We start from the raw sequence: 13,972 nt of genomic DNA on the forward strand, positions 1-13,972 counted from the left end.
TATTTCCTAGGATATATGTCTCCTCTCTCTCTCACACACACCCTCTATTTCCTAGGATATATGTCTCCCCTCTCTCTCTCACACACACCTCTATTTCCTAGGATATATGTCTCCCTCTCTCTCTCTCTCACACACACACCTCTATTTCCTAGGATATATGTCTCCCCCTCTCTCTCACACACACACCTCTATTTCCTAGGATATATGTCTCCCTCTCTCTCACACACACACACTCTATTTCCTAGGATATATGTCTCCCCTCTCTCTCTCACACACACCTCTATTTCCTAGGATATATGTCTCTCCCTCTCTCTCACACACCTCTATTTCCTAGGATATATGTCTCCCCTCTCTCACACACACACCTCTATTTCCTAGGATATATGTCTCCCTCTCTCTCTCTCACACACACACCTCTATTTCCTAGGATATATCTCTCCCCCTCTCTCTCACACACACACCTCTATTTCCTAGGATATATGTCTCCCCTCTCTCTCACACACACACCTCTATTTCCTAGGATATATGTCTCCCTCTCTCTCTCTCACACCTCTATTTCCTAGGATATATGTCTCCCCTCTCTCTCACACACCTCTATTTCCTAGGATATATGTCTCCCCCTCTCTCATTTCCTAGGATATATGTCTCCCCTCTCTCTCTACACACACCTCTATTTCCTAGGATATATGTCTCTCTCTCTCTCTCTCACACACACCTCTATTTCCTAGGATATATGTCTCCCCCCTCTCTCTCTCACACACCTCTATTTCCTAGGATATATGTCTCCCTCTCTCTCTCACACACACCTCTATTTCCTAGGATATATGTCTCCCCCTCTCTCTCACACACACCTCTATTTCCTAGGATATATGTCTCCCTCTCTCTCTCACACACTCTATTTCCTAGGATATATGTCTCCTCTCTCTCTCTCACACACCTCTATTTCCTAGGATATATGTCTCCCCCTCTCTCTCACACACACACCTCTATTTCCTAGGATATATGTCTCCCTCTCTCTCACACACACCTCTATTTCCTAGGATATATGTCTCCCCTCTCTCTCACACACACCTCTATTTCCTAGGATATATGTCTCCCCCTCTCTCTCACACACACACCTCTATTTCCTAGGATATATGTCTCCCCCCTCTCTCTCTCTCACACACCTCTATTTCCTAGGATATATGTCTCTCTCTCTCTCTCTCTCTCTCTCACACACACCTCTATTTCCTAGGATATATGTCTCCCCCTCTCTCACACACACACCTCTATTTCCTAGGATATATGTCTCCCTCTCTCTCTCACACACACACCTCTATTTCCTAGGATATATGTCTCCCCCTCTCTCTCACACACACACCTCTATTTCCTAGGATATATGTCTCCCCTCTCTCTCTCTCACACACACCTCTATTTCCTAGGATATATGTCTCCCCTCTCTCTCTCCTAGGATATATGTCTCTCTCTCTCTCACACACCTCTATTTCCTAGGATATATGTCTCCCCTCTCTCTCACACACACCTCTATTTCCTAGGATATATGTCTCCCCCTCTCTCTCACACACACACCTCTATTTCCTAGGATATATGTCTCCCCTCTCTCTCACACACACCTCTATTTCCTAGGATATATGTCTCCCTCTCTCTCACACACACCTCTATTTCCTAGGATATATGTCTCCCTCTCTCTCTCACATATATGTCTCCCCTCTCTCACACACACACCTCTATTTCCTAGGATATATGTCTCCCTCTCTCTCTCACACACACACCTCTATTTCCTAGGATATATGTCTCCCCCTCTCTCTCACACACACCTCTATTTCCTAGGATATATGTCTCCCCCTCTCTCTCACACACACCTCTATTTCCTAGGATATATGTCTCCCCCTCTCTCTCTCACACACACCTCTATTTCCTAGGATATATGTCTCCCCCTCTCTCTCACACACACCTCTATTTCCTAGGATATATGTCTCTCTCTCTCTCACACACACACCTCTATTTCCTAGGATATATGTCTCCCCCTCTCTCACACACACACCTCTATTTCCTAGGATATATGTCTCCCCCCTCTCTCTCACACACACACCTCTATTTCCTAGGATATATGTCTCCCCTCTCTCACACACACACCTCTATTTCCTAGGATATATGTCTCCCTCTCTCTCACACACACACCTCTATTTCCTAGGATATATGTCTCTCCTCTCTCATCACACACCTCTATTTCCTAGGATATATGTCTCTCCCTCTCTCTCACACACACACTCTATTTCCTAGGATATATGTCTCTCCCTCTCTCTCACACACCTCTATTTCCTAGGATATATGTCTCCTCTCTCTCTCTCACACACCTCTATTTCCTAGGATATATGTCTCCTCTCTCACACACACCTCTATTTCCTGGATATATGTCTCTCCCTCTCTCTCACACACACACCTCTATTTCCTAGGATATATGTCTCCCCTCTCTCTCTCTCTCTCCCCTCTCACACACACACCTCTATTTCCTAGGATATATGTCTCCCCCTCTCTCTCACACACACACCTCTATTTCCTAGGATATATGTCTCCCCCTCTCTCTCACACACACCTCTATTTCCTAGGATATATGTCTCCCCCTCTCTCTCACACACACACACACCTCTATTTCCTAGGATATATGTCTCCCCCTCTCTCTCTCTCACACACACCTCTATTTCCTAGGATATATGTCTCCCCCTCTCTCACACACACACCTCTATTTCCTAGGATATATGTCTCTCTCTCTCTCATACACACACCTCTATTTCCTAGGATATATGTCTCTCTCTCTCTCACACACACACCTCTATTTCCTAGGATATATGTCTCCCCCTCTCTCACACACACACCTCTATTTCCTAGGATATATGTCTCCCTCTCTCTCACACACACACCTCTATTTCCTAGGATATATGTCTCCCCCTCTCTCTCACACACACACCTATTTCCTAGGATATATGTCTCCCCCTCTCTCTCACACACACACCTCTATTTCCTAGGATATATGTCTCCCCTCTCTCTCACACACCTCTATTTCCTAGGATATATGTCTCCCCCTCTCTCTCACACACACCTCTATTTCCTAGGATATATGTCTCCCCCTCTCTCTCACACACACCTCTATTTCCTAGGATATATGTCTCCCCCTCTCTCTCACAAACACACCTCTATTTCCTAGGATATATGTCTCCCCCTCTCTCTCACACACACACCTCTATTTCCTAGGATATATGTCTCCCCCTCTCTCTCTCTCACACACACCTCTATTTCCTAGGATATATGTCTCCCCCTCTCTCTCACACACACACCTCTATTTCCTAGGATATATGTCTCCCCCTCTCTCTCATACACACACCTCTATTTCCTAGGATATATGTCTCCCCCTCTCTCACACACCTCTATTTCCTAGGATATATGTCTCCCTCTCTCTCTCTCACACACACACTCTATTTCCTGGATATATGTCTCTCTCTCTCTCTCACACACACACCTCTATTTCCTAGGATATATGTCTCCCCTCTCTCATACACACACCTCTATTTCTCTCCTCTCTCTCTCTCTCTCTCACACACCTCTATTTCCTAGGATATATGTCTCCCCTCTCTCTCACACACACCTCTATTTCCTAGGATATATGTCTCCCCTCTCTCTCACACACACACCTCTATTTCCTAGGATATATGTCTCCCCTCTCTCTCACACACACACCTCTATTTCCTAGGATATATGTCTCCCCTCTCTCTCTCACACACCTCTATTTCCTAGGATATATGTCTCCCCCTCTCTCTCACACACACCTCTATTTCCTAGGATATATGTCTCCCCCTCTCTCTCACCTCTATTTCAGGATATATGTCTCCCCCTCTCTCTCTCACACCTCTATTTCCTAGGATATATGTCTCCCTCTCTCTCTCACACACACACCTCTATTTCCTAGGATATATGTCTCTCTCTCTCTCTCATACACACACCTCTATTTCCTAGGATATATGTCTCTCTCTCTCTCATACACACACCTCTATTTCCTAGGATATATGTCTCTCTCTCTCTCATACACACACCTCTATTTCCTAGGATATATGTCTCTCTCTATCTCTCTCACACACACCTCTATTTCCTAGGATATATGTCTCCCTCTCTCTCTCACACACACACCTCTATTTCCTAGGATATATGTCTCTCTCTCTCTCTCTCACACACACACCTCTATTTCCTAGGATATATGTCTCCCCCTCTCTCACACACACACCTCTATTTCCTAGGATATATGTCTCCCTCTCTCTCTCACACACACCTCTATTTCCTAGGATATATGTCTCCCTCTCTCTCTCACACACACCTCTATTTCCTAGGATATATGTCTCCCCCTCTCTCTCACACACACACCTCTATTTCCTAGGATATATGTCTCCCCCTCTCTCTCACACACACACACACCTCTATTTCCTAGGATATATGTCTCTCTCTCTCTCACACACACCTCTATTTCCTAGGATATATGTCTCCCCCCTCTCTCACACACACACCTCTATTTCCTAGGATATATGTCTCTCTCTCTCTCATCACACACACCTCTATTTCCTAGGATATATGTCTCTCTCTCTCTCTCTCACACACACCTCTATTTCCTAGGATATATGTCTCCCCCTCTCTCTCACACACACCTCTATTTCCTAGGATATATGTCTCCCTCTCTCTCTCACACACACACCTCTATTTCCTAGGATATATGTCTCCCCCTCTCTCTCACACACACACCTCTATTTCCTAGGATATATGTCTCCCTCTCTCTCTCACACACACCTCTATTTCCTAGGATATATGTCTCCCCCTCTCTCTCTCACACACACACCTCTATTTCCTAGGATATATGTCTCCCCCTCTCTCTCACACACACCCTCTATTTCCTAGGATATATGTCTCCTCTCTCTCTCACACACACCTCTATTTCCTAGGATATATGTCTCCCCCTCTCTCTCTCACACACACCTCTATTTCCTAGGATATATGTCTCCCTCTCTCTCTCACACACACCTCTATTTCCTAGGATATATGTCTCCTCTCTCTCTCTCACACACACTCTATTTCCTAGGATATATGTCTCCCCTCTCTCTCTCACACACACACACTCTATTTCCTAGGATATATGTCTCTCTCTCTCTCATACACACACCTCTATTTCCTAGGATATATGTCTCTCTCTCTCTCTCACACACACCTCTATTTCCTAGGATATATGTCTCTCTCTCTCATCTTTCCTAGGATATATGTCACACACACCTCTATTTCCTAGGATATATGTCTCCCTCTCTCTCACACACACACCTCTATTTCCTAGGATATATGTCTCTCTCTCTCACACACACACTCTATTTCCTAGGATATATGTCTCTCTCTCTCTCATACACACCTCTATTTCCTAGGATATATGTCTCTCTCTCTCTCATACACACACCTCTATTTCCTAGGATATATGTCTCTCTCTCTCTCTCACACACACCTCTATTTCCTAGGATATATGTCTCCCTCTCTCTATTTCCTAGGATATATGTCTCTCTCTCTCATACACACACCTCTATTTCCTAGGATATATGTCTCCTCTCTCTCTCACACACACACCTCTATTTCCTAGGATATATGTCTCCCTCTCTCTCTCTCACACACACCTCTATTTCCTAGGATATATGTCTCCCTCTCTCACACACACACCTCTATTTCCTAGGATATATGTCTCCCTCTCTCTCACACACACCTCTATTTCCTAGGATATATGTCTCCTCTCTCTCTCACACACACCTCTATTTCCTAGGATATATGTCTCCCTCTCTCTCTCACACACACTCTATTTCCTAGGATATATGTCTCCCCCTCTCTCTCACACACACACCTCTATTTCCTAGGATATATGTCTCTCTCTCTCTCACACACACACACCTCTATTTCCTAGGATATATGTCACACACACACCTCTATTTCCTAGGATATATGTCTCTCTCTCTCTCACACACACCTCTATTTCCTAGGATATATGTCTCTCTCTCTCTCTCTCTCACACACACTCTATTTCCTAGGATATATGTCTCTCTCTCTCTCATACACACACTCTATTTCCTAGGATATATGTCTCTCTCTCTCTCTCACACACACCCTCTATTTCCTAGGATATATGTCTCCCTCTCTCTCTCACACACACACCTCTATTTCCTAGGATATATGTCTCTCTCTCTCTCTCACACACACCTCTATTTCCTAAGATATATGTCTCCCCCTCTCTCACACACACACCTCTATTTCCTAGGATATATCTCTCCCCTCTCTCTCACACACACACCTCTATTTCCTAGGATATATGTCTCCCCTCTCTCTCTCACACACACCTCTATTTCCTAGGATATATGTCTCCCCCTCTCTCTCACACACACCTCTATTTCCTAGGATATATGTCTCCCTCTCTCTCTCACACACCTCTATTTCCTAGGATATATGTCTCCTCTCTCTCATACACACACCTCTATTTCCTAGGATATATGTCTCTCTCTCTCTCATACACACACCTCTATTTCCTAGGATATATGTCTCTCTCTCTCTCTCACACACACCTCTATTTCCTAGGATATATGTCTCCCTCTCTCTCTCACACACACACCTCTATTTCCTAGGATATATGTCTCTCTCTCTCTCATACACACACCTCTATTTCCTAGGATATATGTCTCTCTCTCTCTCTCTCTCTTTCCTAGGATATATGTCTCTCTCTCTCTCATACACACACCTCTATTTCCTAGGATATATGTCTCTCTCTATCTCTCTCTATTTCCTAGGATATATGTCTCCCTCTCTCTCACACACACACACCTCTATTTCCTAGGATATATGTCTCTCTGTCTCTCATACACACACCTCTATTTCCTAGGATATATGTCTCTCTCTCTCTCATACACACACCTCTATTTCCTAGGATATATGTCTCTCTCTCTCTCTCTCACACACACCTCTATTTCCTAGGATATATGTCTCCCTCTCTCTCTCACACACACCTCTATTTCCTAGGATATATGTCTCCCTCTCTCTCTCACACACACACCTCTATTTCCTAGGATATATGTCTCCCTCTCTCTCTCACACACACCTCTATTTCCTAGGATATATGTCTCCCTCTCTCTCTCACACACACCTCTATTTCCTAGGATATATGTCTCCCTCTCTCTCTCACACACACCTCTATTTCCTAGGATATATGTCTCCTCTCTCTCTCTCTCACACACACACCTCTATTTCCTAGGATATATGTCTCCCTCTCTCTCTCACACACACACCTCTATTTCCTAGGATATATGTCTCTCTCTCTCTCATACACACACCTCTATTTCCTAGGATATATGTCTCTCTCTCTCTCATACACACACCTCTATTTCCTAGGATATATGTCTCTCTCTCTCTCATACACACACCTCTATTTCCTAGGATATATGTCTCTCTCTATCTCTCTCACACACACCTCTATTTCCTAGGATATATGTCTCCCTCTCTCTCACACACACACCTCTATTTCCTAGGATATATGTCTCTCTGTCTCTCATACACACACCTCTATTTCCTAGGATATATGTCTCTCTCTCTCTCATACACACACCTCTATTTCCTAGGATATATGTCTCTCTCTCTCTCTCTCTCACACACACCTCTATTTCCTAGGATATATGTCTCCCTCTCTCTCTCACACACACCTCTATTTCCTAGGATATATGTCTCCCTCTCTCTCTCACACACACCTATATTTCCTAGGATATATGTCTCCCTCTCTCTCTCACACACACACCTCTATTTCCTAGGATATATGTCTCCCTCTCTCTCTCACACACACCTCTATTTCCTAGGATATATGTCTCCCTCTCTCTCTCACACACACCTCTATTTCCTAGGATATATGTCTCTCTCTCTCTCTCACACACACACACACCTCTATTTCCTAGGATATATGTCTCCTCTCTCTCTCACACACACACCTCTATTTCCTAGGATATATGTCTCTCCTCTCTCATACACACACCTCTATTTCCTAGGATATATGTCTCTCTCTCTCTCATACACACACTCTATTTCCTAGGATATATGTCTCTCTCTCTCTCATCACACACACCTCTATTTCCTAGGATATATGTCTCTCTCTCTCTCTCACACACACCTCTATTTCCTAGGATATATGTCTCCCTCTCTCTCACACACACACCTCTATTTCCTAGGATATATGTCTCTCTCTCTCTCACACACACACTCTATTTCCTAGGATATATGTCTCTCTCTCTCTCATATCTATTTCCTATGTCTCTCTCTCTCTCTCTCTCACACACACTCTATTTCCTAGGATATATGTCTCCCTCTCTCTCACACACACTCTATTTCCTAGGATATATGTCTCCCCTCTCTCTCTCATACACACACCTCTATTTCCTAGGATATATGTCTCCCTCTCTCTCACACACACACCTCTATTTCCTAGGATATATGTCTCCCTCTCTCTCTCACACACACCTCTATTTCCTAGGATATATGTCTCCCTCTCTCTCTCACACACACCTCTATTTCCTAGGATATATGTCTCTCTCTCTCTCTCTCACACACACACCTCTATTTCCTAGGATATATGTCTCCCTCTCTCTCACACACACACCTCTATTTCCTAGGATATATGTCTCTCTCTCTCTCATACACACACCTCTATTTCCTAGGATATATGTCTCTCTCTCTCTCATACACACACCTCTATTTCCTAGGATATATGTCTCTCTCTCTCATCACACACACCTCTATTTCCTAGGATATATGTCTCTCTCTCTCTCACACACACACCTCTATTTCCTAGGATATATGTCTCCCTCTCTCTCACACACACACCTCTATTTCCTAGGATATATGTCTCCCTCTCTCTCTCACACACACCTCTATTTCCTAGGATATATGTCTCTCTCTCTCTCTCACACACACCTCTATTTCCTAGGATATATGTCTCCCCTCTCTCTCACACACACACCTCTATTTCCTAGGATATATGTCTCCCCCTCTCTCTCACACACACACCTCTATTTCCTAGGATATATGTCTCCCCCTCTCTCACACACACACCTCTATTTCCTAGGATATATGTCTCCCCCTCTCTCTCACACACACACCTCTATTTCCTAGGATATATGTCTCTCCCTCTCTCTCACACACACACCTCTATTTCCTAGGATATATGTCTCCCCACTCTCTCTCACAAACACACCTCTATTTCCTAGGATATATGTCTCCCCCTCTCTCTCACACACACCTCTATTTCCTAGGATATATGTCTCCCCCTCTCTCTCTCTCACACACACCTCTATTTCCTAGGATATATGTCTCCCCTCTCTCTCACACACACACCTCTATTTCCTAGGATATATGTCTCCCTCTCTCTCACACACACACCTCTATTTCCTAGGATATATGTCTCCCCTCTCTCATACACACACCTCTATTTCCTAGGATATATGTCTCCTCTCTCTCTCACACACACACCTCTATTTCCTAGGATATATGTCTCCCTCTATCTCTCTCACACACACCTCTATTTCCTAGGATATATGTCTCCCTCTCTCTCTCACACACACACCTCTATTTCCTAGGATATATGTCTCTCTGTCTCTCATACACACACCTCTATTTCCTAGGATATATGTCTCTCTCTCTCTCTCACACACACACCTCTATTTCCTAGGATATATGTCTCTCTCTCTCTCTCTCACACACACCTCTATTTCCTAGGATATATGTCTCCCTCTCTCTCACACACACCTCTATTTCCTAGGATATATGTCTCCCCCTCTCTCTCTCACACACACACTCTATTTCCTAGGATATATGTCTCCCTCTCTCTCTCACACACACACCTCTATTTCCTAGGATATATGTCTCCCCTCTCTCTCACACACACCTCTATTTCCTAGGATATATGTCTCCCTCTCTCTCTCACACACACCTCTATTTCCTAGGATATATGTCTCCCTCTCTCTCTCACACACACCTCTATTTCCTAGGATATATGTCTCCCCTCTCTCTCACACACACACCTCTATTTCCTAGGATATATGTCTCTCTCTCTCTCATCACACACCTCTATTTCCTAGGATATATGTCTCTCTCTCTCTCACACACACACTCTATTTCCTAGGATATATGTCTCCCTCTCTCTCTCACACACACCTCTATTTCCTAGGATATATGTCTCCCCTCTCTCTCACACACACACTCTATTTCCTAGGATATATGTCTCTCTCTCTCTCATACACACACCTCTATTTCCTAGGATATATGTCTCTCTCTCTCTCATACACACACCTCTATTTCCTAGGATATATGTCTCTCTCTCTCTCTCACACACCTCTATTTCCTAGGATATATGTCTCCCTCTCTCTCTCACACACACCTCTATTTCCTAGGATATATGTCTCCCTCTCTCTCACACACACCTCTATTTCCTAGGATATATGTCTCCCCCTCTCTCTCTCACACACACCTCTATTTCCTAGGATATATGTCTCTCTCTCTCTCTCACACACACACCTCTATTTCCTAGGATATATGTCTCCCTCTCTCTCACACACACACCTCTATTTCCTAGGATATATGTCTCCCTCTCTCTCTCACACACCTCTATTTCCTAGGATATATGTCTCCCCTCTCTCTCACACACACACCTCTATTTCCTAGGATATATGTCTCCCTCTCTCTCTCACACACACCTCTATTTCCTAGGATATATGTCTCCCTCTCTCTCTCACACACACACCTCTATTTCCTAGGATATATGTCTCCCTCTCTCTCTCACACACACCTCTATTTCCTAGGATATATGTCTCCCTCTCTCTCTCACACACACCTCTATTTCCTAGGATATATGTCTCCCTCTCTCTCACACACACACCTCTATTTCCTAGGATATATGTCTCCCTCTCTCTCTCACACACACACCTCTATTTCCTAGGATATATGTCTCTCTCTCTCTCATACACACACCTCTATTTCCTAGGATATATGTCTCTCTCTCTCTCATACACACCTCTATTTCCTAGGATATATGTCTCTCTCTCTCTCATACACACACCTCTATTTCCTAGGATATATGTCTCTCTCTATCTCTCTCACACACACCTCTATTTCCTAGGATATATGTCTCCCTCTCTCTCACACACACACACCTCTATTTCCTAGGATATATGTCTCTCTCTCTCTCATACACACACCTCTATTTCCTAGGATATATGTCTCTCTCTATCTCTCTCACACACACCTTTATTTCCTAGGATATATGTCTCCCCCTCTCTCTCACAAACACACCTCTATTTCCTAGGATATATGTCTCCCCCTCTCTCTCACACACACACCTCTATTTCCTAGGATATATGTCTCCCCCTCTCTCTCTCTCACACACACCTCTATTTCCTAGGATATATGTCTCCCCCTCTCTCTCACACACACACCTCTATTTCCTAGGATATATGTCTCTCTCTCTCTCACACACACCTCTATTTCCTAGGATATATGTCTCTCTCTCTCTCATACACACACCTCTATTTCCTAGGATATATGTCTCTCTCTCTCTCATACACACACCTCTATTTCCTAGGATATATGTCTCTCTCTCTCTCTCTCACACACACCTCTATTTCCTAGGATATATGTCTCCCTCTCTCTCTCACACACACACCTCTATTTCCTAGGATATATGTCTCTCTCTCTCTCATACACACACCTCTATTTCCTAGGATATATGTCTCTCTCTCTCTCATACACACACCTCTATTTCCTAGGATATATGTCTCTCTCTCTCTCATACACACACCTCTATTTCCTAGGATATATGTCTCTCTCTATCTCTCTCACACACACCTCTATTTCCTAGGATATATGTCTCCCTCTCTCTCTCACACACACACCTCTATTTCCTAGGATATATGTCTCTCTCTCTCTCACACACACACCTCTATTTCCTAGGATATATGTCTCTCTCTCTCTCACACACACACCTCTATTTCCTAGGATATATGTCTCTCTCTCTCTCTCTCACACACACCTCTATTTCCTAGGATATATGTCTCCCTCTCTCTCACACACACACCTCTATTTCCTAGGATATATGTCTCCCTCTCTCTCTCACACACACCTCTATTTCCTAGGATATATGTCTCCCTCTCTCTCTCACACACACACCTCTATTTCCTAGGATATATGTCTCCCTCTCTCTCTCACACACACCTCTATTTCCTAGGATATATGTCTCCCCCTCTCTCTCTCACACACACCTCTATTTCCTAGGATATATGTCTCCCTCTCTCTCTCACACACACACTCTATTTCCTAGGATATATGTCTCCCTCTCTCTCTCACACACCTCTATTTCCTAGGATATATGTCTCTCTCTCTCTCTACACACACCTCTATTTCCTAGGATATATGTCTCCCCTCTCTCTCTCACACACACACCTCTATTTCCTAGGATATATGTCTCTCTCTCTCTCATCACACACCCTCTATTTCCTAGGATATATGTCTCTCTCTCTCTCATACACACACCTCTATTTCCTAGGATATATGTCTCCTCTCTCTCTACACACACCTCTATTTCCTAGGATATATGTCTCTCTCTATCTCTCTCACACACACCTCTATTTCCTAGGATATATGTCTCCCCTCTCTCTCACACACACCTCTATTTCCTAGGATATATGTCTCTCTCTCTCATTCTATTTCCTAGGATATATGTCTCTCTCTCTCTCTCTCACACACACCTCTATTTCCTAGGATATATGTCTCCCCTCTCTCTCACACACACACCTCTATTTCCTAGGATATATGTCTCCCCCTCTCTCTCACACACACACCTCTATTTCCTAGGATATATGTCTCCCCCTCTCTCTCTCACACACACACCTCTATTTCCTAGGATATATGTCTCCCCCTCTCTCTCACACACACACCTCTATTTCCTAGGATATATGTCTCCCTCTCTCTCTCACACACACACCTCTATTTCCTAGGATATATGTCTCCCCCTCTCTCTCTCACACACACCTCTATTTCCTAGGATATATGTCTCTCTCTCTCTCTCTCTCTCACACACACACCTCTATTTCCTAGGATATATGTCTCCCTCTCTCTCTCACACACCTCTATTTCCTAGGATATATGTCTCCCTCTCTCTCTCACACACACACCTCTATTTCCTAGGATATATGTCTCTCTCTCTCTCTCATACACACACACTCTATTTCCTAGGATATATGTCTCTCTCTCTCATCACACACCTCCTAGGATATATGTCTCTCTCTCTCTCATACACACACCTCTATTTCCTAGGATATATGTCTCTCTCTATCTCTCTCACACACACCTCTATTTCCTAGGATATATGTCTCCCTCTCTCTCTCACACACACACCTCTATTTCCTAGGATATATGTCTCTCTCTCTCTCATACACACACCTCTATTTCCTAGGATATATGTCTCTCTCTCTCTCACACACACACCTCTATTTCCTAGGATATATGTCTCTCTCTCTCTCTCTCACACACACCTCTATTTCCTAGGATATATGTCTCCCTCTCTCTCTCACACACACACCTCTATTTCCTAGGATATATGTCTCCCTCTCTCTCTCACACACACCTCTATTTCCTAGGATATATGTCTCCCTCTCTCTCTCTCACACACACACTCTATTTCCTAGGATATATGTCTCCCTCTCTCTCTCACACACACACTCTATTTCCTAGGATATATGTCTCCCTCTCTCTCACACACCTCTATTTCCTAGGATATATGTCTCCCTCTCTCTCACACACACACCTCTATTTCCTAGGATATATGTCTCTCCTCTCTCATACACACACTCTATTTCCTAGGATATATGTCTCTCTCTCTCTC

At 43.8% G+C, this 13,972-nt stretch overlaps 1 long non-coding RNA gene across 10 annotated transcripts; it reads right to left on the reverse strand.

The window, feature by feature from the left end:
• Positions 1-4,006: 4,006 nt before the first annotated feature.
• Positions 4,007-13,551, reverse strand: LOC127916186 (uncharacterized). 10 transcript variants are annotated; one of them, XR_008093748.1, is made up of 5 exons: positions 13,392-13,551; positions 11,572-11,661; positions 11,108-11,528; positions 7,344-7,478; positions 6,615-6,718 (listed from the first exon to the last, which is right to left on the reverse strand). It is a non-coding gene; the product is annotated as an uncharacterized LOC127916186 (long non-coding RNA). The 10 variants fall into 10 exon arrangements; XR_008093751.1 differs by lacking the exon at positions 11,572-11,661 and adding an exon at positions 11,756-11,845; XR_008093744.1 differs by lacking the exons at positions 6,615-6,718; positions 7,344-7,478; positions 11,572-11,661; positions 13,392-13,551 and adding exons at positions 4,007-4,182; positions 6,883-6,972; positions 11,756-12,021.
• Between the last annotated feature and the right edge of the window lie 421 nt (positions 13,552-13,972).

The sequence above is a fragment of the Oncorhynchus keta genome, chromosome 35 (assembly GCF_023373465.1).
Source record: "Oncorhynchus keta strain PuntledgeMale-10-30-2019 chromosome 35, Oket_V2, whole genome shotgun sequence".
NCBI classification, from domain to species: Eukaryota; Metazoa; Chordata; class Actinopteri; order Salmoniformes; family Salmonidae; genus Oncorhynchus; species Oncorhynchus keta.